Below are 26,811 nucleotides of genomic sequence, written 5' to 3'. Positions count from 1 at the left end.
AAGAAAATAGATGAGCCAAAGACCTTTGATATATTAGAGTACAATAAATGACAGCGGGAAGTAAACCATTGTCTGAGGGCTGTGGGAGAATAAATGGTTAGCACACGCCCTGACAAGTTCTTCCACCGCATGAAGAATTTCACACTGGCATTTTCAGAAAGATAGAGTTAATTTCTTGGAGGAATAAAACACTTTCACACGATTTTCCCCAAGGGACATTTAATTAGGAAGGGTGATACAAGTCAATAATAAATAAACAATAATGATAGCTCTTAATAACAATAGCTCAGAATTCATGTATATTTTCATTTAATCATTATAGTAATCCAAATAGGTATTAAAATCCATTTTAGAGCTGGGTGGGTTTACATGCCTAGACTAGTGTCACATAGCTAGTAGGTGGTGGATTAGAATTTGGACCTAGGTGATTCTAAATCTAGATGTCATGTTCATTGTTTCCATGCTTCATTCCCAAAGACCAGTCATTAAACCAGTGTTTCTTTATGTCAAAATTTTCACTGGTTTACTGAATATCTTTCAGAGGAATTCATGACTATGTGTTTGATAAATCTTGGACAACTAAAAGTTGGATATTCTGTCATTTTGTAGTAAATTTCCTATTTATGAAATTCAGACATCTTTATACCATACTGATTATATAAGTAAATGAACACAAAATATTAAATGCTTAAATATAAAATTGCATCTTTGAAAAATATTAGTCAGATCTAAGGGCCAAATTATTCTTTTATACAAAAATGTTTAAGTCACTTATACTTTTAAATGTACTAAAACAGGGGCGCCTGGGTGGCGCAGTCGGTTAAGCGTCCGACTTCAGCCAGGTCACGATCTTGCAGTCCATGAGTTCGAGCCCCGCGTCGGGCTCTGGGCTGATGGCTCAGAGCCTGGAGCCTGTTTCCGGTTCTGTGTCTGCCCCTCGCCCGTACATGCTCTGTCTCTCTCTGTCCCAAAACTAAATAAACGTTGAAAAAAAAAATTTTAAATGTACTAAAACAAAATACACCAACAGGATGTGAGGAAAGCTTATCATTAAGCTTCATTTTTAAATTATTGATGATTAAAGCATTTGCTATTACAGGACAATGCTCACTAATTGTGAAGACCAGAACCCACCTGCCACATGCAGACATCCTTTGAGGAAGCACACTTTCCCTTCTCTTTTGTTTGAGTGCACATGGCATTTCCTAGGGTTATTTCCATGAATTTTCCTTGTGTGCTTTCACTGGGGCCTTCATCCAATTCGTGGTTGAAAATATTAAAGTGGTTGCTTAGAAACGCTGAAGTTGGAAATTTATGAGTTTTCAGAAGGTTGCACTGAAGTAGGGGTAGCATATGGTGATCTGACATGTTTTGTTCCCTAGCCAAGGAGAGGGGTAGCCTTCTGTGATCTCTCTAATTATTTCATGGCACTTTAAGATGCCAAGCTGAATTTAGAAAACAGCAAGGCATCAGGGCTAAGAAAAAACAGAATGTACTTTTTTGTATTCAATATTTTTGACCAAATTTTTTGTTGTTCTTTTTTTTTTAAATTAATTGGAATAGTTTTGGAAATATTAAAGGCGACGGCTTTAACTAAAGGATAAAATAAAAGGCTCATTACTTTGGCTGAAATAGAAACAACAGAAAGGAAAACAGCAGCAATAAAATGAAGATATTTCATAAGGAAGAGTTATGGTCCTAAAAGTAAATTTTAACACTTCAAAGTCTATTTAATAACTATATAGTGGAAGATAATTCAATTTTTGTGACAACTCAAGACGATTGTGAGTATTAGGGAACAAAGTCAAGGAAGACAAATACAAATAAGAAATTAATAAACAATTAAGGAATTGGGGCCTTAGTAATGTACAGGTGTTAGTGTATGCTTTGAACTTGGCCTGGGGAAAGTATAATGAAAATTTGGGTGAATGAACTGAATAATTTCATTTTCTCATGCTTAAAATGTTCACCAAAAACCAGTTGTTTTAGGAATCATGTTAGGATCTAGGGACAAAAAGAAGAGAAATACATGGACTTTGCTGTCATAGAACTTACTGTTTTTGAGACACAGGCTTATAAGCCAATATGGTACTTCATATGAAAAGTATAATGATTCAAATATGTCATGAGGCTTTGTGAACATAGAGGGACATTTAATATTTCATGGAGAATTAGGAATATTTCAGGTGAGGCTAATTACTAAACAGTTCTAAAATATCAGAGGTTTAATAGAGTAGACTTTTTCTTGCTCATTCATTTCTACATATTTGGTGTACATGGTAGAGCCCCTTTCATTTGGGGTTTCAAAGGCCTCCATCCTATGGTTGTGGCATCTCCAAAGGGCTGCGTCCATTGCTGGATCCTGGGCATCAGACAGGCAGCTAGGGAGGAGGAAGACTTGAGGTCCATTTTTTATGGGCCAGGCCAAGAAGTAAGACATGGTCTGTTGACCACAATTTAGTTATATGGCCACATTTAACCTCAAGGAAAGCTGTAAACTAGGAGTAGCGAAAAGAAGTTTGTTGACTGACTAGCCTGCTTACACACAGCTTTTGGAGATTTCATAAGGCTGGACCTTAAAGATGTGAGCCTAGTACCCAGCTGAAGATTGTGCAAAGACATCCTCAGTTATACTTTCCAGTATATTCAGTTGCCTACTTGACATTTATCCTCTGCTCAAAGACATATCAAATTCAACTTATACAAAACCAACTCCAGCATCTTCCATTCTGCTTCCTGGCCCTTGTCCTACTTCAAACCTAGTCTTCCTTCATCCTATTACACACACACACACACACACACACACACACACGGAAATAATCCTTGACATCTCTAATTCCGCAAAACTAATATATCGCTAAATCTTACACATACTAAGTTCAAATTTTTCTTGAATATGTTCATTTTGTTCCATTTCAGCTCTACCACTCTACTCCAGACTAACATCATCTACTGTCAGATGATAGCACAATAGGCACCTAACTCATCTCTCCTCTTGCTATCCATTTTTGCCTGTCTTCAATCTGTTATATACAGTTATCCATTAGATACAGGATCATTACCACTATGCTAGTCTGCCTTTATTGTATTGTGTCCTCACAAAGTCCTAGGCATTATTCTGTGTGTGTGTGTGTGTGTGTGTGTGCATGTGTGTGTGTGGGAGAGAGATAGAGAGATGGAGGGAGGGAGGGTGAGAGAGAGAGACAAAGAGACAGTGAGTGCAAGTAGGGGAGAGAGGCAGACGGGGAGAGAGAGAGACAGAGAGAGAGAGAGAGAGAGAGAGAGAATGAATCTCAAGCAGGCTCCATGCCCAGTGTGGAGAGTGATACCATGCAAGGCTCAATCTCATGACTGTGAGATCATGACCTGAGCTGAAATCAAGAGTCAGGTGCTTAACCAACTGAACCACCCAGGCACCCCTAGGCATTATTCTACATACATTGTGTTGATTATCTAATTTAGTTCCCTATAGCACTATATTGTAGGGTCTATTCCTATTTCATTTTATAAAGGAAGAAACCAAGACTTAGAAGGTTTTGGTAGCTTGGCCAATTTCAAACAGCTGTCATGCAGAGTCTGATCTTCTAGGCGGTCTGCTTCCTGAGCCTGTGTTCTAAATCACTATGCTATATTTTTCTCTCAGTTTAGACATTTAAGCCACTTACTTATTGAATGAATGAATGAAGAAAAAGTGCAGATTGGCAAGTGCCACATATAATAGAGGGTCATGTTGACACATTTTATCTTGTCCATATGCTGGAAAGGACCATTAAAAGGTTTTAAGAAAGCAATGACATAGTCAGACCTAGAGACTTGAAAGATGTCTTTATTATGTGTATGGATGATAGGAAGGAAAAAGAAAAGATTCAAATCAGAAAGTAATTTCACTAGAGTAGAAAATAAATTGGCAAAGGGAATAAGGACTACATTATATCATAAAAGGTTTGAGGTTCTTTCAAGTTCTTGATGGCATACTTCTGTCTCCTTCATAGTCTTATTTCCTTCCCCAATATATCACTTAGTCCAAATGCAATATTAATTGCATCTTTCAAAAACAATTTCAGAATCAACAGACTTTATAATGGTGAAATGAGACATTATATAGAGAGTGTCCAATGCAGTTCTTCAAGAAAAGGAAATTCTTTTCTTTACTATCTTCATGTTCCATTCCCAAATGATCTGGATATGAGGTGAATATAAAATTATAACAGTCTTTAGTTTAGAAGAAGAAGCATAGCCACAAAACTATTTAAAAAATAAGGATAAGTGTCCAAGCTTGGAGAACTTGACTTTGGTGACTTTAGAGGATAGAGAAAAGTCAGCAAATGTGTTTTAATTTTTTCCTGTTTTGCTTATTCTGCTTACTTCTGGTCAGAGCTAATGCTTTCAAATGATCCCAAATGGACTTTAAAATTCGACTAACTGCAAGCACATATGCAAGCAGGAATAGGATGGCATGCAATTAAAACTGCATGTATTTATGTAAATGAATAAAATAAATATAGCATAAAAAAATCCCTCTATCTGGGTGTGTTTGGTGTGTGTATGTGTGTGTGTGTATACCAAAAATTAAAAGAGATTTCTTAAACAGAATATATATTGAGATATTTATTCTGATATAAATAATATGACCCAATGTATCAGTTAAATAACATGTGATAAAGTATGTTGGGCTAAATTTCTAGTTTCTACTGTAAATGCTATAAATCTATTCATGTATATAGATATACATGATAAAATAGAAAACTTAATGTATAACAAGAATATTCAATGAATATATCAGAAAATACTATCAGTAATCACAAAAATACTAAAGAAACAGGTTCTGCAAGATGTTATGTAGTTTTGCTGAGTGTGTAGGACTTGTATTTTTTGAAAATGTAGAGTCCCTCTGTGCATTATTTAACTTTCAAAGCAATGAATTGCAAGGACTAGAGTTATAGAATGAATTCTTTATAGGAGAGAATCTGGGGAGTGCCACAGAAGGAGACAATGGCAAATGAGAAGGGAAATTTCTTCTATATTCCTCTCTCTGTAAATGCATATTTTTAGTGCAGGGAGAACACTTAGCTGAATAAACAACAATTACTCTGTTAACATGAGGTTTATCAGGGAAAAATAAATGAAAAGAAAATTTGCATGTACTGTTACAGTTCTTTCCCTGTATTGTATATTGACTTTTATTATTTTATTTATTGGATACAGACAAACTGTATCCAGCTTTATTAAAGCTACTTTTCATAAACAATCATGGTGTTTCAGGCAGGACATGGGGAGACAATCTTAACAGTATACAACTTTCAAACTGCTTTCTTAAATAGACTACCAAAATTAGAAAGCCACTATAAAACCCAATGAAGTCTTCATTTGATGCTCTGAGCAGGGAAAGTTTAGAGGGAGGGTTGACATTTCACATTTAGCATGTTGCTTAATAACTTTTCACAAGTTGACCTTGACTTTTAGGAAATGAAATGAAAATGGCAGAATTATTAATCTGAAGATCCACAAGCTAAAAAAGGAACTCTTTTTTGAGAGATACCATCTCCAGGGACACTGTAAAGTCCAGAATGCCTGACATACTGAGAACCACTGTGGGGAGGGGGTCAGGTTCCAACAGGTCTCTGGGTTTAAAGAGGTCGAGTCTATGTTGAAGCAGAGAGGGAAGAAAAGACACAAAAAATGAATTTTAGTTTTTCCACACCACAAGACATTTGTGCCAAGATGGTTAATGTCTGCTAACATCAAGGAATCCCTCTTCCTGGGAACCAAGAGGAATTTTCTGGAAACTAGCAGGGAAAGGTGTTCCCCCTATATCAATCGAGTTTCAGAGATATTCTACTGGTTACATAGACCCTTCCCTCAAAACATCAAGGGAGTGTTCTGTGTGCTAATACTATAGTTTCAAAATAATTAAAAGAAGATTCTGCATTTTTATAAAAGTTGATAAAAAATAGTATTTCAAACTGTACAGTCACCAGAAGTGCACACACTTCACTTGGCGTCTCCGGCACCTTCAGCTTTCTGTGCCTGGGCTGTTTTGGCATCTCCATTTTCTGCAGGGTCATTCGCATCCTTGCCAGCATCAGCTTTCCCCTTTCCCCCTTCGGGTTCCTGGTCTCCCTTCTTTGCAGGGGCTTAGGCTCTGGCTTTGGAGGAGCAGGTTTAGCAGATAAACTTGCAGATCTGCTCTGTGGCTCATCCTTCACCTTGGCTTTATCTCCTTTAGCATGCCCTTCAGCCTTTCTCTTGGGCATGGTGGCGACAGTGGCAGGCCATAGGCGCTGGACGCAGGATGCCCTGGTGCATGGGCTTTGGTAGGTCCGGGAGTCATTCTTGCCTCTTCTTCTTCACACTGCTTGTACTGACTTTCAGTACTTATATTTTTCTTTCTAGTTTCGATGATTTATCCACCATTAATAGCTTATCAGTAAGTTGTCATAATTTAAATATTTTCATAATGATCCTAACATAAATATGACTGAGAACATATATAAATAAAATGAGTGAATCACAGTAATTTCTTATCTGAGAAAAGTAAGGGAAGATAAATTAATACCTGGATTTTTATCACTAAATAATAATAATACAAGGAGGTGGGAGTGGGTGAAATGGGTAAAAACAGTCAAAAGGTACAAATTTCTAATTATAAAATAAATAAGTCATAAGGATATAATGTGCAACATGGTGACTGTAGTTAATAGTACTGTATTGTATATTTGAAAGTTGTTAAGAGAATAGGTCTTAAAAGTTTTCATCACAAGAAAAAAAATTTTGTACTGTGTATGGTAATGGATTTTAACTACACTTGTGGTGATCATTTTGCAATATATACAAATATTGAATCATTATTTTTTGTACATGAAACTAATATAATATTATATGTCAAGTATATCTTTATTAAAAGATAATTAAATAAAAATATGATTCATAGAAATCAATATGTCAAGAACTTTACATTTTTATTAATAAAAGGCAACTCTGAAAAAGATTGAAGATTTTATTTAGAAAAGACTGTATTGGAGAAAATGGTTTTTTCCCTGGAATATATCAGTGTAATGCTGGAGACAGATATAGATATATATATGACATATATGATCATTCAAAAATGAATACACGTATATGTACAGCTGAGTATGTAAAAATAGGATGCAATTTTGCAAGCGATAAAAAACAATTGGATTACATATTTGATTTTATACATCTTTATATTTAAATTTTCTTGAATTTCAAGTTAATTAGTCGTTTAAAAAATGTTTATCTAACTTGAGAGAGAGAGCATGCATGAGCAGGAAAAGGACAGAGAGAGAGGGAGAGAGGATCACAGACTGTGAGATCATGACCTGAGCTGAAATCGAGTCAGTGGCTTAACTGATTGAGCCACCCAGGCGCCCCTCAAGTTAATTACTCTTTATAACGGTCTATAGAATCTGGAAGAATTCATGGTAGTTTATATGCCTGAAGGATATAAGATATTAAAAACAGTTATGACGGGATTTGAAGGGCAACCCACATTTCTGCCCAGCCATGTCTTGCCACAAATGGGGTGCTACCCATATTTCTGTCTGGTCATATATTGGGGCACCCAAATTAATGGTTGCCAAACCAAATTATCAGGACACAAAGTGTGACAAGCAAGAAGGCAATAGCTACTCCTGGAAGGGAAAGGATCCCAACCAGTGTTTTTTCCTGACAATCTGAATTTGAAAAGGAAAGGACAATGTGACATTTTACCTTCCTTTGTCATCCTGGCATCAAAGTTCTGGGAAAGAGGACTTTGGCAAGAATTCTTAGCCTTTGCTGGCTTCTGCCAATTTTCCCAGGATGCCGTCTACAGGCTTAGGAGACAGTTGGGTGTCCCATTAGGTCTCATCCTGGTCACCAAAACCTTTAGAGGAGGAAAAATAAGTTTCCTTTTACTTTTTATATTGAATGCCTCGCTGAAACCTCTTCTCTTTTTTTTTTTTTTTTAATTTTTTAATGTTTATTTATTTTTGAGAGAGACAGAGACAGAATGTGAGTGGGTTAGGGGTAGAGAGAGAGTGAGACACAGAAGCAGAAGCAGGCTCCAGGCTCTGAGCTGTCAGCACAGAGCCCAGTGTGGGGCTCGAACTCACAAGCTGTGAGATCATGACCTGAGCCGAAGTCGGATGCTCAACCGACTGGGCCACCCAGGCGCCCCAGAAACCTCCTTTTCTCTAGGGCACCTTGTAAATGGATAAACTTATCTACAATGGTTAAAAGTTCTGTTCTATGGCCACTGTAGTTCAGGATTATCTTTGGTAAGGTTAACCTTACTTATTCAGCCTCAAAATTTTATTCACCTGATGCCTCACACTGGATGCAGTGTGGTTTCTAAGTCAGAAACAGTCTCATCTGGACCCAATCTGACTGCGTCCAGAAAGAGAAATGCTTAAACAAAGTCTGAAAGCTCAAAATGCAAAAGCCACAGAGGTAGGATCCAGGATCTGAGAAGGACTTACTCATGACCTCCAGAGATGGTGAGAAAGCAGCAAGCTCACGGGCATAAGAGGTATCTACACAAGGTTGCTCACTGCTCCTGGGGGCCACTGGGATGTCTCCTTTGGTTCCTGCTTCTGACCCCTGAACTGTTAAAAGATAAACTGAAGCATATTAAGAATTTTAAGAGTTCATTTGAGCAACAATCGATTCAAATTGAGCAGTTGTCCGGAGTACTTAAACCAGAAGTAGTTAGGAGTGCTCCCTGAGGAGACAATTCTTTGCTTTGCTATGGGCTCAAAATACATAATTATTAATTCATAAAACATTCACGGAGTGACAAGGTGCCAGCATTAAGCCTGGGGTTCAGGATTTAAAGGTGAATAAGGAAGTCTTTGCCCTTACATAGCCTACAGTATGGTAGAGAGATTGTAAGACTCCAAGTGATAGTAAAGGAAAACCATAGACCAGCTATCTTGCCCTGTATCTGAGATTATATGGTGTGTGATACAGCTTCATGTTTAAAGTTTTCTTTCTCTTAGAACACAAATTGGTGAAGCCTTCTGCTATTTCTGAAGGTTAAAACAATTCTGGATTCTTGCACCAAACTCCATTTCACTCTTTGCTTAAACTATTTTAGGAGGACATCTCTTGCTCCTAAACTATCTTTTATCCCTATGAAAGCATTAATAGCCCTGCTGATGCTGGGTAACCAAGAACTCAGAAGAAAAGTAAAATAAGGTTTTAGTTATTGAGCACTGATTCTGATGGGCCGAAAAGCTGTTATGAGACTTGAATGCACCCCACAGCATGAGTCAGCGGGTCAAGTTCCGCAAGGCTCACAATGAACCCCTTGCCTGAGTTAGTACTTACTGGACTTTTCCTCTCTGCATGTGTCCAGCAGAATGCTTGGGCTGGGACTAGGACTGATTTTTGTGTGTATGTGCTTTTTTAATTGGTGAATTTACTGATCATAAAAAGTTCAAATATATGTATAAAACATTCTAAAGAAGCCCCTGTATGCAATTAGAAAATTTCTCTGTACAGATGTATATCTTATCTCTTCTAATAATTACCTTCAAAATAACTATCTGAAAGAAAAGACTTAGTAAATTATAGTAATAGTTCCTACCACCATTCAAATAAAATGTTGAAATAAAAAGGAAATTAAGAATTGGCCTGGATACCTGTCCTTCATTATTCCAATCCATAAGCCACATCAAGGGCACAAAAGGCTCTCCACTGAACACTCTCCCACTTGTGCCCCCATTAATTACACTGTATGAACACAGAGACCTTTCAAAGAAATGAGTGGAAAAGGCTGTCACAATTTAGTTGAAAAACTGAATAGATGATGTTTGATTTATTTTTTCCTATTAAAAGTAAATTAGGGTTAAACTGGAATAGTCATTACCATTTATACAAACCGTATTTACAATGAAGTATCAATTTTAGAGTGGCCAGAAGGACCTTGCAGATGAAATAAGCTTAAGCCCTGGACCACACTTTGACAAAGATTCTTATATACAATTAGGCATATAAATGAACTTAGCTGCTACTTTCAATCTGACATTCCTATAAGACTTAGAAATAAATCCCATCAGCATGAACATTTTAAAAAGATCAGTTGTGAGTTTCTTTTAGTGTGTAGCAGTAGAAATACTGCTCAAACTAAGTATTTTATACTTTATTTAATTGAACCCTCCCATTTGCAAATTGTTTACAAAAAAGAATACAATGAAAAACATGAACTGATAAAAGTATCAGACACTGCTATCAGATCAGAAAAACTGTTGTTTCCTATTACTAAGCTACTAACTGGTAGTATAAGTAAATTATTTTCCTGACTAAATGAGTTTGGAGGTTTTTTCTACTTAATAGGAAGGCAATAATGAGCTTAGTGTGTGAATGTCTTGGAGTTCTCAGAAGAAAAGCGGAATGTAAATATAGTCATAATAATAATCATTAATATTTTAATACCATAATGTGTCTTGCTATAAGCTGATCCTTAGTTATTGATCTGACAAATGATATTCTCAGATGATTTGTTGAAGTCGAACATCTTGGGCATGGTGATCTTGTAGTTTTTACTACATTTAAAGCTGGGTCATAACATTTAGTTCATACTATATTCAAATGTGCAGAGAAAAATCTAGCTTATTGTGTATTTAAGCTAATTTGGATTTCTTCCTGGGAGGAAATTTAAGTAAATGCTCAATCTATTTTAACTTTTCCAATGCAATATTATAATCTGTCCCTTCATGCTGTGGTCAAGCTGTCTGCTTACCTTCTCTTCCCCTCTTATGATAGCACATAGGTACATAGGCCAGTGGACGTGGCTTAAATGACTATGACATCAGAGGGAACTGCCAATCCGGGACCCAAGTGGCATCTTTGGGTAAATGGCTATCTTCCTTGTCTACTGGTTGGTAGGGACCTGTTGGAGCCAAAGTCTCGGGAGAGGAAATTAGGGACACCTATCACTCTCTTGTTCTCCTTGTCCCTATTCTTCTTACCAACTTTCAGGCTAGAAGAAGCACAGTCTCTTCTTTATATTGTCTTCCTTCAGCTATCGAGCTGCAAGGCTTCTGCCTTATAGGTCCTAGATGGAAGAGATAATAACTCTTGCAAAGGAGATCTAGTAACACTAGCCAGTCTTGGGCTTTCATATGTGAAAGAAGGCAAAACGGCTACCAGGATATTTGGGGAGGAAAAGTATCAATACAATAAACTAATGTGCAAGACAATTACAGTTTCACTGAGTACCTATCTGCTTCCCAGAAATTAAATATTAATATTTTCTTTCTCTTTTCATTTCTCCTGTAAGAAATTCTGTTCTCCTTATAGATAGAGGATGCCTTAGGCCAACAAAGTCAAAGTCAAATACACAGAAATGTAAAAAAGAAAGCACATTAATACTTTTCTAATTAATTTTTAATATCACACAATCTTCGCGTTTTTAAAACTTGGCTTAGTCGTGAGGTATTCTATTTTGAAAATGTCATGAAATGCATATTTGACTCAAGCTATCATGGTGTACTTTCACGCAGTATGTATTTACTCATTTCTGTGTGCAACGGGTGTCTTTGAAAAGCATATTCTTTATTGTGGAACTTAAAATAGTTGTCATATATTCTTTTTTGGTCACATCTTTCTTCCTCGCCTATTACTCCCCTTTCAGTTCCACCCTTTTGCTTGAAGTTTTAAAATCTACATTGGTCTTTGTTTTTCATACTATTTCTCACTTAGGTTGGCATTAAAGAACCTAATGAAACTTTCTCCCCCTCTATTTAAACTCCTTTCTAGCATTCCAGTTTTAATGGAGTCAAGTGAATGTACTGACATTTATTACTTACAGGGTCCTGCTCTCTGCACAATGATCTAGTTCAGGATTTTGTTTTTCACATACTCGCATATTTCTTTCTCCCTACTTCTGTCCATCAATCCATGTCATGTAATTATACCAAATCTACTTCTAGTCTCATTTTCTACAGAAAGAATCCCTGGTTAATAAGAGTCCATTGTGATCTTACTCTATTGATCCATTTCACCTTTTTGATTCATTATTTATTATGGAAGATTCAATTTTAATAATTTTGACGAACATTTTTTAACCAGTAAAATTAAGATTTATCTCCACAGTTTACACAGAGATATAATTTGCATATTTGGTGCATTCCTATTAAAAAAGCCCAATTCATGGCTTGTTCTGGTTTGACCTTTGTATCATTTCCTTTACCTTTATTCTGTACTCATCACTCTTCGTTCCAACTCAGTTGGTCTGAACAATTTTAAGAACTGTTTTTTGTGATAGGAAAATACTTTATAATATAACAAATAAATCTTTCCTATCTTAATATCTTTATATGATTCTGCTCTGCAGTGCTAATTGTTTTGTCTATAGTTTCAATTCCCATTGTTCAGTTTCTCGCTTTCTTTTCTTTTTCAGTTATTTGAATATTTCCTATTCATCTCTTGTTCATAAATATTCCTAAGGTTTTTATACTTTATTAAGTATTTATTCTATTATATATCACCCAAATGTATCTCTAATACCTCTATACTTTAGCATAATGGGGTTCTATCTGACACTGGAGCTGTTGCTATATAATTTGTATTCTTCATAGTTAATTTTTTTCTTAAAAAATTTTTTTAATGCTTATTTATTTTTGAGAGAGAGAGAGAGAGAGAGAGACAGATTGCTAGCAGAGGAGGAGCAGAGAGAAGGGAGACACAGAATCTGAAAGGCTCCAGACTCTGAGCTGTCAGCACAGAGCCTAATGCAGGGGCTCGAACTCACGAGCCGTGAGATCATGACCTGAGCTGAAGTCAGATGCCTAACCAACTGAGCCACCCAGGTGTCCCCATAGTTACGTTTTTATCCCTGATTTGAATAAAAACTTTGTGAAAGTATGGATATCAACTATTCATTTTATACATTCATAAACATTAACAGAAATTCTCTAATCTCTTTCCGTAATACCCAAGACCATCTATTACTGTCAACAGAGTAGGCATTCTGGGAAATTAAAATTCATCACTATTATCAAGAACAAAGTACAAACAGAATTCCAGATTCATAGTTCCTAGTTTCAAAGAACTCTTCATATGCTATTGCTTCTATCTGAAGTGCCCTTCCCAATCATGCAAATGTATGATTGTTCTTAAAGACTCAGCATAGTGTCATTTCCTTTATAAAATCTCTTATCTATCTCCCTCCCCAAAACCAGCCTATCTTTCATATCCCACTTTTGATTAATGCCCAACGCTTGTCAAAGCTAGTCCCCCAATACTGTGTGTTTCACAATGTAATGTATTTTTCTGGCTACACATCTGCTCTTTGAACATCATGACTATGGACTATGAACATTGTGCCTAGGTACTGAAACGTTATTCATCTTTGTATCGTCAGTGATCAGAAAAGAGTTTATAGTCAGTCAACACTGAATAAATCTTTGGGATTCATATGAAGCTATTTTGACAAGGTGGCGTTTGGTTATTACTGTAGTCAAAGTAACCAAAGTAGTAACAAAGTAAACAAAGTAGTCAAAGGAAATCTTCAGAATGAAAATTATTGGAGATTTTGTTTCCTCACGTGTGCAGCTTGTTCACATTTATATGTATTAAACTGCATTTGTTATTTCACACATACTTTGCCCTTGGCTATATAAATCTGTTTGGAATCACAATAGAGTACCTTGATAATGGGTAAAACAGTGCTCATAACTAGACTGCCTTCTTTTGGTTGGTATTTTCTTGGTGAGAAAGTGACAGGAGCTAGGCAGTGCTATGTGGATATTTAGAACATGCTACCTGGTCACTTTGGACCTGGAATGATACTGATCAAATTTTTAAGTATACTGTAAAAACAAAGGTTCAACTTTTTTTTCTTAACTTTAGCATGAGGTATTCCTTATTGCTTATAACAAAGGATAAGCTATAAATGTTAGCTATGATATCTTGGCTTTGTTTAAAATAACAAATAATTTTTTAATAAAAAGTAAGTATGCAATGGGGCGCCTGGCTGGCTTAGTTGATTGAGCATCTGACTTCTTGATTTTGACTCAGGTAATGGTTCCTGGGTTGTGGGATCGAGCTCTGCATCAGCCTCTGTGCTGAGCATGGAGCCTGCATAAGACACTCTCTCTCTCTCTCTCTCTCTCTCTCTCTCCCTCTCCCTCTCCCCCTCCCTCTTCCTCTGCCCTTCTCCCCACTGTGCTCTCTCTCCCTCTCGAAAATAAATAAAAATAAATAAAAATTCTTTTAAAAAGTAAATGTGCAGTAAATCTGATAATATATAAAGTTTGGATTAGGAAGAAATTTCTAGTTCCAGCAATATGGCAAACTAGACTAGCTATAGAGACCTTAACAGGAAGAAAGAATGATACATAAAACATAATATGTAATACACACAAAATGAAATAAAGTGCAATACACTAACATTTAAATGAAACTCATGGCTGACTTTACTAGGAAAAAAGGCCTTAAGGATCAAAAAGAAAAAGAAAATGCCTTGAGAAGAAAAGGTGTAAGCTGATGCTGAGCCTTGCCACTGCTTGCCATTCTGAGGGAACTAGCCAGTCTGAGTAACTAGGAGATGGAGTCTTAACACCCAAGAAGCACAAAGAGAGTTGTAACTGAGACTCAGTTTAGTTTACCTAATAATGCCAGAACTCTCAACTAGCTACGCGTAGGGAAGTGGTGGACTAGAAAAAAATCCATCCCCTGGAAAAAGAGATGACTTGAAAGATTGCCATTTTGGAGTGTTCTGTAGGTTGAATTGTCTTCCTGTGATAATTCATAAATATGGGTTTGGGATTTAAATTGATCCTACCTGTATAATCTGGGAACATTCAGATAAGGAATTGACATAAAAGTGTTGCAAGTCCCATAATGCCCATGGGAAAAAAAACCCAATAGTTTGTGTTTTCAACAAAGCTATTAAAGAGCCCAAAAGGTAAAGCCCCAGTGAGGATTAGTTCATTCCAAAATTATATGAAAAGACACAAAGAAACAATGCAATATGAATAAGAGTCAGTACATCGAGAGTAGCACTGTCCCCTATCTTGTCACATAATAGAAATATTGGAAAGTGACTATGAAATAATTTTAAAATGACAAAAATCATAAGAAAATAATTTATTAAAATAGAAATTGAGGAAAATACCATGACCAAAAGATAGACAACTTTGAAAAATATCAAATAGTTGTTGAGAAATTAAAAGATATTTTATTTGAAATTGTGTGTATTGATAGATGGTTATTTGTGGTATTATACACTCAAATATATTACTCAGGAAGAGAAATATAGAGATAAAGATATTGAAAACCTAAGACACCTATCCATTTGAGAAATTCAACATGCAATTTGTAAACGTTCTTCACCTGAAGACAGAAAGTAAAATTGCCTGTTCAAAAGATAATGTCTGATAATTTCAGTATTGATGAATGACAGACATCCTCTGATATAGGACACATTGGAGGCAAGAGAAGTTGAAAGGAAGGAGAAGGTCTGAAAGATGAAGAAAAATACATTATTTATAAAAGAACAGCAGTTAGATCGGTAGCATTAAAAGAAGCCAGAATATAATATGTTCAGAATACTGGGAGGATACAATTGTAAATCTAGGTAGCTAAAGTTATCTGTTAGGATAAAGAAAAAAATGTTTATGCTATATTATATATTTAAAAGCTGCAAGATATTGGGGCACCTGGGTGGCTCAGTCAGTTAAGTGTCTGACTTCAGCTCAAGTCATGATCTCATGGTTCATGGGTTTGAGCCCCGTGTCGGGCTCTGTGCTGACAGCTCAGAGCCTGGAGCCTGCTTCGGATTCTGTGTCTCCCTCTCTCTCTGCTCCTCCCTGCTCATGCTCTGTCTCTCTCAAAAATAAAAAAATAATCATAAAAAAAAACTGCAAGATCTTAAAAGTTCTCATTAGGAGAAAAAAAATCTGTAACAATGGTAATGGATGTTAACTAGATTTCTCGTGGTTATTATTTTACAATATAAACAAATATTGAATCGTTATGTTGTACAACTGAAGATAATGTTATGTTAGTTATATCTCAATAAAAAAAATTTAGACACAAGCAGAGTTTTCCACTAACAAAACCCACTGAAGGATTTTTTTAAAAGTAATCTCTATACCCAACATGGGGTATGAACTCACAACCCCAAGATCAAATGTCACATGCTCTACCAACTAAGCCAGCAAGGCACCTTACCTACTGTAAGAATATTCAAAAAGAAGTGAAATGAACTCAGAGGTAAGATGTGTGAAGCAAGATGAAATGGTAGTGTTAGGGGAACCTGGGTGGCTCAGTCGTTTGAGCATCTGACTCTTTTCAGCTCAGGTCATGATCCCAGGGTTGTGAGATCAAGCTGGCCCGAGTGGGGCTGTGTGCTGAGTGTGGAGCCTGCTGAAGATTCTCTCTCTCTCTCTCTCTCTCTTGCTCTCGCTCTCTCTCTCTCTCTCCTCTGCCCCTCTACCCTGCTTGTGGGCTGTCTCTCTAAAATAAATGATTTAAAAAATTGTAGTGTTGGCATAAAATAGACCAATGAGACCAATAAAATAGAGAAACAGATTGAACTTATATAGTCTATTGATTTATGACAAAAGTGACATTGCAGAGATATAGAGAAGGTACTAAGTCAATTGGATATCCATATGGAAAAATTATATCCTGACATCTACTTCACCCCATATATAAACTTCAATTTCAGAATTAATCTAATATGTAAAAGGTAAAACAATAAGATTTTTGAAAGAAAACATAGTAGAATATCTTCATGACCTTGGAGTTGACAAAGATTTATTAAACAGAACATAAAGAGAAAAGTGAAACACTGGATTCCATTAAAGTTAAAAATTCTTGTTCAATTAGAGACACCATTAAGAGAGTAAAAAGACAAGGTACATAGTAGAGGAATACATATATTTGGAAATACATTTGCAACACATATATCTGGAAAAGGATTAGATTCAGGATATATAAAGAACTTCTATAAGTTAATCACAAAAGATAGAAAAGCTAATAGAAAAATTGACAAAAAGGTGCTCCAAAGGGGATTTCTAAATGTTCAGAAAAGCATATGAAAGTGCTTATTTTACTAGTTGTAAGTTCATGGAAAGCTACAACCACAGTGAGCTACCACTGCATGCGTATTACATTGGTTAAAATGGAAAAGATATACAAGTGTTGGAAATAATGTGAAGCAACTAGAACTCTTACACTATTGATAGGAAAATAAATTAGTACAACCACTTTGGAAAATTGGTTGTAGCTATAAAGTTGAATATGTATATACCTTAGGACCCAGTGATTTTGAATAGGCCTCAGTTTACTTACTTCTAAAATAAAGATAGTAATATCTATTTCACAAGGTTATTTTAAGTATGAAATTAAAGTGATTATATTTTAAAAACAGAAAAACCCATGGTGTTACTTTATTTTACTATTCATCACAGTGTATAGAATTTTGCATACTGTGAGTGCTTAAAAGTTGATTGAATCAAATAATTTGTAAATACTTAAAAAATTTTCTTATTTTATTAAACCTTGCAGGAGACAAAACAAAATTTTGCTTCAGTAAAAAACAAAGTGGGGGTGCCTGGGTGGCTCAGTCTGTTGAGCATACAACTCTTTATTTCAGCTCAGGTCATGATCCCAGGGTTGTGGGATGGAGCCTTGTGTTGGGCTCTGTGCTGAGTATGGAGCTTGCTTAGGATTTTTTCTCTCTCTCCCTCTGCTCTTCACCCCCACTCGTGCTGTCTCTCTCTCAAAACAAAACAAAACAACAACAAAACAAAGTGAAAGTCAGCAACAGTGCAAGTCTCTGAAGGACTACTTGCCAGTGTCATGTTTAGGTGCCTGGATTTCAAACTTGGTTCAAATTCCAGTTTTGTAACTCACGAGGAGTATGATTTATGTCAAGTCACTTATTAACTCTGAGTCTCTATTTTTTTTCTCCTTTCTAAAATAGAGATAGTGTGTCTAGCATATTATAAGCGTTCAACAAATACTAGTTTTATACTGTTTGTAGAGGTAGAGATGAGTGTCATAAAATGTTTTACATTTTCAGGTTCATTAAATGAAGAAAAGTGTCAGTCAGTGAATAAACAAACAATAAACCCAGAAATATCTTGTGGTATTGAGTATAGATTCCCAGGCATCATAAAAAAATATACTATACTCAACTCTAAAATATACCTTATTAGAACTTATAAACATTCAATATATGCATAGAAAAAGCCATCTTTTATTGGCTATTTTTTCTCTAGTTTTGATTTCACTTTTTGTTTCTCAAGTCTTAAAGAGGTTTGATCTAACTCATATTGACATTTCAGTAAAGAGTTATAGGTTGTTGTGTTTTGAGGTTTTTTTGGCTATATTGGTGTGATTGGATGGATCAGTAGATCTTGAGCTTTAACCAGTTGGTAACCAACTATGTTACTGGCTAAATGCTTTACCCCAGATGGCAGCAAGGTTATGTAATAGAAGCTTTCAGATTTATAAATGTAATGTCCTGTGGAAGAGCCTCTTGGGAAGTTATTTTGAAACAGTAATCCCAGAAGTTCTGTGAATTTCATTTTGACACTGGGTGGGGAGGAGTTTGAGATGAGAGGGAAGAGTTCTCAGGGCACTTCCAGTTCAGCTGCAATTATTCATTTATTTAACTGTTCATACGTTAAGCTTCTTTACATAATAGAAAAAGGGGTTGGGGGGGATATTACTTTCTTAGCCACAGCTGCTTTTAAGAATGGACTTAGTTAATTGTAGGAACGTTTTAATGATTTGTTTAGGCTGCATCCAGCGGTAAGAGAAGAGGTATGCTTAATTGTTCTGTATAATAAAGAACAAAATACTTTTGTGCTGTAGAGCAATCTGCTAAGAATGGTGAGAAGGGAAGGAAGGAGAGAGAGAGTCCATCCTGTTCCTGGACCCAATTCCCACTTTGGTCTGGAGGTTCTCACCATACCAACAAATAATTCTTGGAACTCCAGCTGGGTGTCCTACAATTCAGCTCAATTCTGACACTACCTACCCAGAGGTTAAGGCTTCAGTCTACAAGACTGCCCCTCCCCCTGGCCCCTACTTCAGACTTCAGGCACAAGCCCAGTTGTCTCTGCTTCCGACTGATGAGTTAGAGATTAGAGGTCCCCATGGCCTCCTGCTTGGACTTCAGAACCCAGTCCAAAGTTCAGTTTGTTCCCAGTTGGATAGAAATCAGAGGTTACAATGACTTCCTTGGGTTCAATTAATTTGCTAGAGCAGGGCACCTGGGTGGCTCAGTTGGTTAAGTGTCTGAGTTCAGCTCAGGTCATGATCTCCTGGTTTGTGAACTGGAGCCCCACCTTGGGCTCTGCGCTGACAGCTTGGAGCCTGCTCCAGATTCTGCGTCTTCCTCTCTCTCTCTCTGTCACTACTCCAGTTGTGCTCTCTATCTCTCTCAAAAGTTAATAAACATTTTTTTAAAAATTGCTAGAGCAGCTCACAGAACTTAAAGAAACATTGTACTTACTAGATCACAGGTTTATAATAAAAAAGATATAACTCAGGAACAGCCAGATGGAAGAGATTTCTTGGACAAGGTATGGAGAAAAGTAAGAGGAACCTCCATGTCCTCTCCAGGTGATCCATTCTCCCCAAATTTCCACATGCCAGTCACCAACCCCGAAGCTACTTGTCCTCTTGGGGTTTTATGGAGGCTTCAACACATTGTGGTGATTGATGAAAAACATTAGCTAGTGGTGATTGATTTATCTTCCAGGCCCTCTCCTCTCCCATGGAGGTGGGGGTTGCTTGCTGCCAGAGACTGAAACTTCCAACACTTTAACCCTGCTTTGTTCTCCTAGTAATCACCCTACTTTCTTAAGTGGGGTCCAAAAACACCTCATAAACATAACAAGAAATACCTTTGCCACTCAATACTTCAGAAATTCCAAGGGTTTCGGGAGCTGTGACTGTAGTTTATCGAGTCATGAATGCTTCTTACAATTTATATTGCTCAGAGAGCTTAGAAGATGCTTGACAATGTACTTAGAAGCAGTTCTCTTAGAAAAGGGGCAGTGAGGTAGAGGAATCTATAAAAATGTCATCACAGAAATTTGTATAAATCTAAGAAGAGAGTCTGACTTCCTCTGGGCATAGAATTTTAGGGGTTGGAAGTGTTGAATCAACAGTTTTAAAGTACCCAACTGGAATCTGGGATACAGGGGCAATATTTCATTTGGAGAAAGGATTTTGTCCTTAGTTTTAAAAATATTCCTATAGTAAATAATTCTTACAATTACATTCTGGTTTGCACATAGAAGGAGCCATGCCACATTCCATATACTATAAAAGTTTTTACTGATGTTAAATCTACTGAAAGAAAAATAAAAAATGGTTTAACCTTACCCTTTTATTGCTGTATTGGAGGTAACTTCCATATTAATGGAATGGGTACTTTAGTCATAAAATAATTGTTGATTTCCAAGAAGCAAGTGGAATCAGGAAGGGCCCTTGGCATGGGATCGTTAACTACTTCACACTTCAATAAGCTTCTGCTATGTAGTGTAACTTTCCCTATGGTGCACTATTTGCTAGTCAACACATGATTCCTCTATTCTGAAACACTTCTAGCAAATTGATGGCCATTGCTGAGTGAATAGCTGAATGAACAAATGAATGGATGAATGTCATTTGTAAATATCACATTCTTTATTGCTAAAATCTTTCTAAGCTCTTTTTCAGGTATTTTTTTATCGTGAAGGGAGAAATATAAATGTAAATCTTATAATGAGAGTACTGTGCTAACTGTAAAGGTAACAACAGTATTTAATAGTACCATCTCTGGTAGTAGAATTTGTATATGAACCTAAATAATAGTCATACAAGGTCACTTAAGTATGGTTATGATTGGAGGACGTGGGAGTCTATTTGTACAAGATTCAGGAAACTTCTAAGCAAAAGCTCATTCTAACAAAGAGAAAGTCAGGAAAATAAATCTTAGAATAGGGTAGGATTAAAGAAGATTGGCAATTTGGGGGCGCCTGGGTGGCGCAGTCGGTTAAGCGTCTGACTTCAGCCAGGTCACGATCTCGCGGTCCGTGAGTTCGAGCCCCGCGTCAGGCTCTGGGCTGATGGCTCAGAGCCTGGAGCCTGTTTCTGATTCTGTGTCTCCCTCTCTCTCTGCCCCTCCCCCGTTCATGCTCTGTCTCTCTCTGTCCCAAAAATAAATAAGCGTTGATAAAGAAGATTGGCAATTTGGGGCCTGTGTTGATCATATTAACCTTTAGCCTTAAACGTTTCCATTTCCCCTCTCTTTCTCTTTCTCTCCTTTTTTTTTTTTTTTTGCAAGAGTACAGAATAATACCAATTAAATAAAAATATTTGAAATAGTGACTTCATTAAAATGGCATTGGTATCATAAATCAGCAATATTCTGGAATCCATGTAGGAGAAATGTGAAAAGAGGGTCAGTGATGTTATTTATTTGTGCAGAGAACCCTTATCACAATGAAGCCACCTTTTAGACATCTTGGACCCTAGACTATTTACTGGTGGCATCAGCAATGGAGACCCTTTTGGTACAGGAGTATGGCAATTAAAGAGAGGTATTTGTCATTGTTAAAATTTTTCTTTGTTAAAATGTTCAAACTACCCAAAGCAATCTACACATTTAATGCAAACCCTGTCAAAATACCAACTGCATTTTTCACAGAACTAGAACAAATAACCCTAAAATTTATGCAGAACCATAAAAAATGCTGAATAGCTAAAGTAATCTTGAGAAGAACAAAATTGGAGGCATCACAATTCCATATTTTAAGATACACTACAAAGGTGTAGTAATCAAAACAGTATGGTCCTGGCACAAAAATAGACACATAAATCAATAGAACAGAATGGTAGAGAGCTCTGAAATAAACCTACAAATATATGGTCAATTAATCTATGACAAAGGAGGAAAGAATATGCAATGGTAAAAAGTCTCTTCAACAAACAGTGATGGGGAAACTGGACAGCTACATGCAAAAGAATGAAACTGGACCACTTACTTACACTGCACACAAAAATAAACTCAAAATGGATTAAAGACCTAAATGTGAGACCTGAAACCATTAAAATCCTAGAAAGGAACACAGGCAGTAATTTCTCTGACATTAGCCATACATAGCAACATTTTTCTAGATATGTCTCCTGATACAAGGGAAACAGAGCCAAACTAAACCACTGGAACTACATGAAAATAAAAAGCTTCTGCACAGCAAAAGAAAAAAATAAAGGAAAACCTACCGAATGGGAGAAGATATTTGCAAATGATATATCCAATAAGAGGTTAGTATACAAATTATACAAAGAACTTATACATCTCATTACCTAAAAACCCAAATAATCCAATTAAAAACAAAAAGGTATTTCTCCAAAGAGATATACAGATGGCCAACAGACACATGAAAAGATCCTTGACAACACTCATCATCGGGGAAATGCAAATCAAAACCACAGTGAGATATCACCTCACACCTGTCAGAAGAGCTAAAATCAAAAATATGAAAAACAAGTGTTGGTGAAGATCTGGAGATAAAGGAACCTTTGTTCACTCTTGGTGGGAATGCAAAGTGATGCAGCCACTGTGGAAAACAGTATGGAGTTTCCTCAAAAAATTAAAAATAGAATTGCCATATGATTCAGTAATTCCACTACTGGGTATTTACCCAAATAATACAAAACCACTAATTTGAAAAGATATATGCACCCCTGTGTTTACTGTAGCATTATTTACAATAGCTAAATTATGGAAACAGCCCAAGTGTCTCAATAGATGAATGGATAAAGAAGATGTGGTATGTATCTATAATGTAATGTTACTCAGCCATAAAAAGAAAGAAATTTTGCCATTTATACCAGTATGCATAGATCTAGAGGACATTATGCTAAGTGAAATAAATCCATTGGAGAGACACAAATATCATATGTTTTCACTCATATGTGGAATTTAAGAAACAAAACAAATGAATAAAGAAAAAAGAAACAAACAAATACACTCTTAACTATAGAGAACAAACTGATGGTCACCAGAAGGGAGGTGGGTAGGGGATGAGTGAAATAGGTGAAAGGGATTAAGAGTACACTTAGGGTGATCAGCACTGAGAGATGTACAGAATTGTTGAATCACCATATTGAAACCAATATACTGAAACACTATACTGAAACTAATGTAACACTGTATGTTAATTGTACTAGAATTAAAACAAAGAGGCATTTGTCCACTCATTCATTCATGCACTCATTCAACAAAGATTTATTGGGGTTGCAGACAATATACTAAGAATTTAAATGAGGAATGCAAACCTCTTTATTCATGGAAGTGTTGGACCAAACAGACAAGTAGATCAGTATTTCCAGGACATTATGAAAATGGAATGCCCTTTGTAATATAAGATTATTTGGATGGGCAATCAAGATTATTCAGAGATTTCTCAGATCTAGGCCAAAACCTGAGTGGTAAAGGAGTAGATGTTAGAAGAATGTTTTCATGGCAGAGAGAATAGTGACTGAAGCTCAGACATGAGAGAAAATTTGCAGAACATTTTGGAAAACTACCTGCCATCATCTACTGAATCCTTCTTTGGGTTTATTTAAATAGATCATGAGATTCATAAAGTGTGAATTCTAAAATACTCGGAAGGAATAGGCACATTTCTTCATTTTGGTTTCTTAACTCCTCTATTTCTTATGCCTCTTACCACTCCATTTTTTAATATTGTCTCTGATATTTTTCTTAGTTGCGTCTCTTTTCACAGGCATATATAGTATCTTAGGTCAAATTTTGTGTATGCTAAGGAATAACTGTGAATCTTTTTTTTTTTTTTTTTTTTGGATAAAGCTAAAGATAATACAAAGAAAGCTCTAAAAGTTTTTGTCCTCCCAATCATGGTCTGTGCAGAACAAAAGCCAGTCTCTACATTTTTATATAAACTTCTTCAGCTTAAAAATCACATCTAACTAGATATTCTGTTTGCTTAGATGGTCTTAGTAGTTATGCTCCTCGACTGACCACCTCACAGTGGGCAGTTTCTGTAACGACATGACAAATGAAATGATATTAATTTAAAATTTTGCGATGTGTTCTGATGATATCCATCCCAGGCGCCTATAATTCAGGTAGATATTTTTGGCAATGTTCTCTAAAGTTGGAAAAACATTGCTCTGTGGGTCTCTGAGAAACATTTGCAATTTTTCTCATGTGCATCGTGCTAGTAGCAGCTTCTAATCAGCAGGAAACCCAGGGCATGAGCAATTTATCCATTAAGTGAGTCATATAAGGCCAGGAAAAGAGAGAGACTTGCTGATGCTTATAAGGGATATTTTTACATTTTGGTCAAAGATTATTTCTCATAAATGTTTTAACATCTGCTAAGCTGGAAGTATTTTGGTTCACTTGTTAGGTAACAAAATCTCAATATTTTTAATACGAATTTTTAAAACAACTCAAAAATAGCTATGTGTATTTTTCCCAAGACTACTTAAGAATCACTTTTAAGTTGAGATGCCAGTTTTAACATAAATTTTGAAAAATAAGAAAAATCATTTAAATTTGCCAATTAATATAGAAATAAAGTGTAAAAACAAAAGAATAAAAACAAAAGAACTCAAATGTTAGAAATCTTCTAATTAAGGAATTTTAAAACCAGAATTTTAAAGTACAGTTATATTCATATCACTATCAAGTTTTTTGCATCACTTTTCACAATTTTTTATTTTGAAAAATTCAAATCGATTTAAGAGTTATAAGAATAGCACATTCACCAAAGGATAACATTTAATCACATTTGCTTGTTTTCTCAAATATTTGAGAATGTACCTTCAAAAAATGAGGATATTCTCCCACTTTAATAAAATTATCACAATCAGGAAATTTAACACTGAAAAATACAATTATTTAATATATAGTCCATATTAAAATTCCTCCAATTGTCCAAATAAAATCCTTAATAGATGTTTTAATCCGGAGTATATTAAGAATAACACATTGTATTTAGTTAAACACATTGTGTTTAGTTTAACAACTAAATTCCCTTTAGTCTGTTAATAAAGCAAAGCTTTGTTAATTATTAATTTATATGAAAGCTAAATTTATTACAACTAGTTGAAGTAAGAGAGACACCATCTTGACAGCATCTTAGCAGTATCTTAGACAATGAAGCTCAAATGGTTCTAAACTGGAGGAATGCAGTTCAATGTGAATTTTTTTCCTAGGATCTGAAGTGGGCTCTGTGCAGACAGCAGAGAGCTGGATGCAGGGCTCGAACTCATCAACTGTGAGATCATGACCTGAGCTGAAGCAGGACACTTTACCAACTGAGCCACCCAGGCACCCCCACAAGTTCTTTTTAATAAGTAATCTGTAGGGAACAACTTTATGAGGGTATGAATATCATGTTCTGCATATATTCACTAACATAATCAGCACCCATTAGTTCTGTTATTATTTTGATAAGTGAAAAAGAATACATTTTAAGTTCTATAATTTTTTCAGCATTTGTTAATTGATATTAGTCCATAAGGAAGAGCGTTCCCTTCTCTTCACTTTGTAATTGTTATTATTTAACAACAATATAGACTTTAGGTTCCTTTCTCATTTCAGTGAATCATGTTCTTATTCATATTGATACCCAAACAGTTCCACATTTGGCCAGTGGGAGCCTATTCAAGCTGGCTTCAGGATCTTTTAGATATATTCCCATGATTTTCTAAAGAAATTTCTTACTCTCTGTAAACAAGGAGACCATCTAGTCTTACCTTATACTTTTCCTGCCTTAGCCTTGCAATCAGGATTTCTCCAAGTGACAAGTTCTTTCTTTGTATCCATTTCCATGCTGCCATTGTCCCCCACATTGGCAGGAAGTTAATTTCACTGGCTTCAGGTTTTCACTTCCTGTATTTTTTTTTAATTAAGGCATTACTTATTAAATATTTCTACACTTCTTTTTTATCCAAAAAAGTAGTACATTATACTTTATGGAACTTAATTTCTCACAAAAGAGCCTATACTGAAAATCACAACATGAGTTCATAGAAACTTTTTTCATAGTTTTGTTTAAAGCTGCAGAATCAATCTCCTATTTATGAGTTATGTTTTTAAGTTGTATTTTTGTGTTTCTTAAGGGTAAATTCCTAAAGTGAATTCTTTATGAGAAAGGGTAAACATGTAGGAAGTTGTTTTGGATACTGCCAAAGTCTTCCCATAGAGCTAGATCTATTTTGTATTCACACCAGTAATACATGAAAGTATTTATTTCCTACAGCCTTCAAACAGAGTGTGTTTTCAAACTTTTGTGTTTCAACTCAGGTTATCTTGCAACTCTGTGCTAGGCATGGAGCCGGCTTGGGATTCTCTCTCTCCCTTTCCCTTGCCCCTCCCCTGCCTGCACTCACACGCGCGCGCGCGCTCTCTCTCTCTCTGAAACAAACAAAAATCATGGATGATTAAATATCTTTTTGTATGTTTAAAGGTCACCTGTATGTCTCTTATGTCTCTTTTTGTAAGCTATTTATATTTTTTGCACTTGGGGCGTCTGGGTGGCTCAGTCAGTTAAGTGTCCTACTTCAGCTCAGGTCATAATATCCCAGTTGATGGGTTCAAGTCCTGTGTCAGGCTCTGTGCTGACAGCTCAGAACCTGGAGCCTTCTTCAGATTCTGTGTCTCCCTCTCTCTCTGCCCCTCCCCTGTTCATACTCTGTCTCTCAAAAATAAATATTTAAAAAATTTTAAAAAAATACTTTTTTGCTCTTATTTTTATTTTTATTATTTTCCCCTGAATGATCACCTTTTAGCTGTGATATATATGGCAAGTATTTTCC

At 36.0% G+C, this 26,811-nt stretch overlaps 1 long non-coding RNA gene and 1 pseudogene across 1 annotated transcript in view; one reads left to right on the top strand and one right to left on the bottom strand.

The window, feature by feature from the left end:
- LOC121038052 (uncharacterized) overlaps positions 1-26,811 on the top strand; it is a 322,789-nt gene that overhangs the window by 282,422 nt on the left and 13,556 nt on the right. The gene's annotated exons all lie outside the window — the stretch shown is intronic.
- LOC121038051 (non-histone chromosomal protein HMG-17-like) lies at positions 4,565-6,439 on the bottom strand (annotated as a pseudogene).

The sequence above is a fragment of the Herpailurus yagouaroundi genome, unplaced genomic scaffold, assembly GCF_014898765.1.
Source record: "Herpailurus yagouaroundi ecotype Mexico unplaced genomic scaffold, PumYag 165, whole genome shotgun sequence".
Classification (NCBI taxonomy): Eukaryota; Metazoa; Chordata; class Mammalia; order Carnivora; family Felidae; genus Herpailurus; species Herpailurus yagouaroundi.
This window is presented reverse-complemented; position numbering and strand designations above follow the sequence as displayed.